This window comes from Triturus cristatus, chromosome 6, assembly GCF_964204655.1.
Source record: "Triturus cristatus chromosome 6, aTriCri1.1, whole genome shotgun sequence".
NCBI lineage: Eukaryota > Metazoa > Chordata > Amphibia > Caudata > Salamandridae > Triturus > Triturus cristatus.
This window is the reverse complement of record NC_140589.1, coordinates 389150649-389154688: the sequence shown is the minus strand read 5'-3', so window position 1 is coordinate 389154688 and position 4040 is coordinate 389150649. Positions and strand designations below refer to the sequence as shown.

Sequence of the window (4040 nt, the reverse complement as noted above, 5' to 3'; positions counted from 1 at the left end):
CGACAAAACTATAGTTTGTAACTCTGTCTAGTAGGCTATCCTCATAATAACCAGCATTCAGTTTTTTTGTCAAATATTTGAGCATATAATTGTTGCTCGGTAAATTCTGTGATGTACTTCATTCAACTACTCCTCTAACAGTCTCTCAAAGGCGATTGACTATCTCCTTTTCTTTTTTTGGAAATGCTGCCACCCTGCCAGTGTATACTACTACTACTATACTACCACCACCACCCCAATCATGGCATGTATGAAAAAGGAAACCATCTTCACCATGCAGCCAGTGCTGTGCCACAGTTGGACATAAACATCATGCACCGGTAAGAGAGAAGTTTGGGGGAGGCAGAATCAATAATGGACATGTTGTCATTGATTTCAGTTTCAAACACCACTCCAAAGAATGCATAGTAGGACCAGTCAATGAGTGAGGTGTGTCGCATCTATCTGTTTGTGTCTTATACAGTCAGCAAATTATTGAAATCAAACACACGCTATGGGCGGCCATGCACCAGCAAAGAAACAGTGTGATGTAAAACAGTTACCCCACCTACAAAACATTAACAACATTGCATGTAACATAGAAAAATATATTTAATTGACCCTAACAAATAAACTAAACCCACAAAAGCTGACCCACCCACCTCCCTAACCCCAACGACTGTCCATAGAAGTAGAGAACGCCCAAACGAGTGAAGAACGAACAGGAATTAAAAAAGGGGCAGTGACAGGGACTAACTGGTGGGGCGGGACTGGAGGAGGACACGCATCTGGTCCTCTAAATGGGCGACGCGGCGTCTAAGGCCGCGGCAGTTGCAGCCACAGTGGGGGGGCACCGGAGATGACACGGTTGCGGCGGGCAGCCGTCCGGCGGTGGCGCCGTACCGCTGGAGGGCGGTGGCTGGGGCCCGGGGCACTGGAGGAGCCTTCAATAGCTGCAGCAGCCTCCTCCTCCTCCTCGGCTAGGACCACCAGCCGCCGGTATTCCTGCTGGATTGCCTCCAGCTTCCGGCGCCGTGCCTTGGCGGCCAACTCCTTACGGTTGAGTTTCGGAGTTGCTGTGTATCAAAAAGAAAAAAACAAGACAATTGTAAAATATAGTCTTAATAAAACAGTAGGACAAGGTAATTATTTATACACATAGTGGCATGGTAGAGTTGCACTATAAAATAAAGCACAGTAGTACATAACATTTTAAATGTCGCCCGTCCTTCTTCCTTCCACCTGTCTTACACTTTTTAGTTGAACAGTGCACCAGGTGCTCTTCTCCATAAAACTTTCAAAGCGGAGTTGAAATCAGATAGATGAGGACATTGGTTACTCAATACTCCGGCTCCTAGTCCTATACCAATTAAAGGGAATTCTAGTCTTCTAGTTCACTCTTCAAACGTCCCCAAGAACTCATACTTACTTACGACATCGGATAGCGGGCGGACTTTGTCCGCCCGCCATCCGACTGCTAAAAAGGGTGGGGGTCCCGTGGGGACAATTAATTAGGATGATGCGCCCGGCACAGTGGCGGGCGCACCCTGTTTTTTTAAATTTAAATTCTGGTTGGCTTTGCTGAAAGCAATGCTAAAATGTTGTGCTGCTTTTCCAAGCACAACAGGATGGGCCTCGCACGGAGCCTGTCACGTTTTGCTTTGAAAGTCGGGGGGGGTACCATAGCATCGGTAGGTACCCTCCATGGGGGCCCCCAAGCATACTCTGCAATGTGTGCATGCCTTTCCGTGGCGGACGGCAATGCCGCCACGCAAAGGCATTCCAAAATGCAGATTATATGGCTGCCGGTGTGGTGAGAGAGACACCACCGCCATATTGAACCCTTTTCCGCCTGGACATGTCTGAATATTTTCTACAGGGATGGCGGGAGGTTTGCCCCTGCTGTGACGGCAGTGAATTCCAGCCAGCCCGGCGGGGGCAATACGCCCACCATCCTAATGGGGCCCTAATTCACAACTGTACAGTATACATATACATACAGTACACCTTTGCAGTGAGTGTGCTGTCAAGTTCAACAATAGTTAAAGATTATGAATCTAACTTACCACCGCCTGCCACTGGTGCTGCCACTCCCCCTCCGTTGCTATCTGCAACTGCCGCATCCTCGCCCTCGGCGTCGCCTTCGCTGGCCCCAGCAATGGTGGTCGGTAGTGCGCCTAGAAAACATTACACATTTATTAGGCGACATATACACCTCCCCCCTATTGATCAGTAGCAAGGTTGAAAAATGAGTTAATACTAACATACATCACTAGTACAAATCAGGTAGTAGTAGAGTAGACACTAAGTTATATGATCATTGTAGCATTTGCTTGATTAGCCCTAGCCATGCACATGTGACGTTACCTTTACCTTGCAGCTTCTTAAGACACCTTTGAGCCCACATGACCTGCCTCACACTGCTACTGTCTAGTCTACGCGCTGCGTACAAGCGGTCAACAAACATTAACAAGCCACTTTTTTAGGAAGAACTGGTGTACTACTGTTACTGTTAGTCCATATTGCTTATCCATAGATGCTACACTTTTTGGCACGGCTGAGAAATGCTTGCAAGTTGCAATATACTAAAGCACACCATTTCTTTTTTCGCATTACAGACGCAAGATTCCCTTCTACGAACCAGAGCTTCTGAACGATGCACCAACTACCAGTACTAGGTTCTTCTGAGGTGAGGGGTCCCTTCACTCACATCTTCATTTATAAATGTATATAAACTAAATTGCTATGGGATGGTGGTGCTGCCTTCCACCACTTCAGTTATCATGATTTAATTCCCAACTGTATAAGTGTAACAATGTATATTGTTTTAATGTTATTGATTTGCCGGTTGGTGCTGCTAAGAAAACAGTGTACAGAGTCAGACCTTCTCAAATTGAAATACAAATTTTAAACTTACATAGACTTTGTGGTATCTGGTGTGGAGTGGACTAACTTACACGAGTGAGCAAATTAAAGTAAGGGTGTGCATGTGAATTGCTTCCACGACAGAGGTTGGGTGTGTTATGTTCTGGGTTGTCTACTTGTTGGTTATCTTGGGGGGAGGGTTCCGAGACCTAATAGGTATGACAAGACAGTACTATAGTCAAGCAGTGCAATTGTGGTGGGTGCGGAATTTCTGATTGAGGTGTGCAAGGAAGGTCCAACCTACCATCACCAACATCCTATTTTCTGGTGCAAATGTATGTGCAAGATCCCTACAACAGTGGTATGTCCTATAGGGTATCATATCAAAATATTAAGAAATCTGGTAGGGCTGTTGTTGCTGTGAATTTTCAAAGCCTAAACATCAATAAGAGTAAAAAGTAGTACAAGACAACGACCCAACGGATTGTACGAGCTACTGGTGAATATGAGTTTTATATTACAACCTTTCACAAAGAGTGGCACTGGCCAACTGGGCAAGACTAGCTACTACAGTACAGACAGACAGACTGATAGTATGTAGTAGTACTCAGTCATCATAGCGGAGGCAGGGATAAGCTTTTTGAAACCGTACAGATCGAAGGATAATTGGTGGTAAAAAAATAGCATTTGGAAACACACTATAGTTCGGGAGAAATGGGGCAGTAAAAGTTATGGAATAAGAAATATTATTAAAAACAAGAAGACTTACTGGGGCCAGCAGAGGAGCCCTCAGCGGTGTCCTCCTGGTGGTGTTCCTGTCCTGCCGACTGCCCAGTCCCTGCCCGTCTGCCCCTGGGTGCTGATGAACAGGAAAGATATAAGAAAGAGACAAACATTGATGGATGGTGTCAAACAAATACAATATTTTTCAACAACGGTCAAAAAACACTTATGTAAACAATTGCAATAACTACATTGACCGATCTCATCTGGTCAACATGTAATATCGGGGGATTCGCAGTTCGACTACTTAAGTTACTATTTATCAACAGTAATCCATTCTTCCATTCTGATTCCAGAAAACTAAGTTACAAGTAAGCCTAAGTATTAGTACAACGTACCACCCAACCTAGCCCACCTATTCCAGGCATGCCAATTGTACATTAAGTATGCATTTCCACTGTATTCCTCAACAA

General features: G+C 45.1%; 1 long non-coding RNA gene across 1 annotated transcript; it reads right to left on the bottom strand.

The window, feature by feature from the left end:
• Positions 1 to 910: 910 nt before the first annotated feature.
• On the bottom strand, positions 911 to 3700 carry LOC146817202 (uncharacterized). The gene is made up of 3 exons (XR_014962507.1): positions 3614 to 3700; positions 2046 to 2156; positions 911 to 1055 (listed from the first exon to the last, which is right to left on the bottom strand). It is a non-coding gene; the product is annotated as an uncharacterized LOC146817202 (long non-coding RNA).
• Positions 3701 to 4040: the final 340 nt, after the last annotated feature.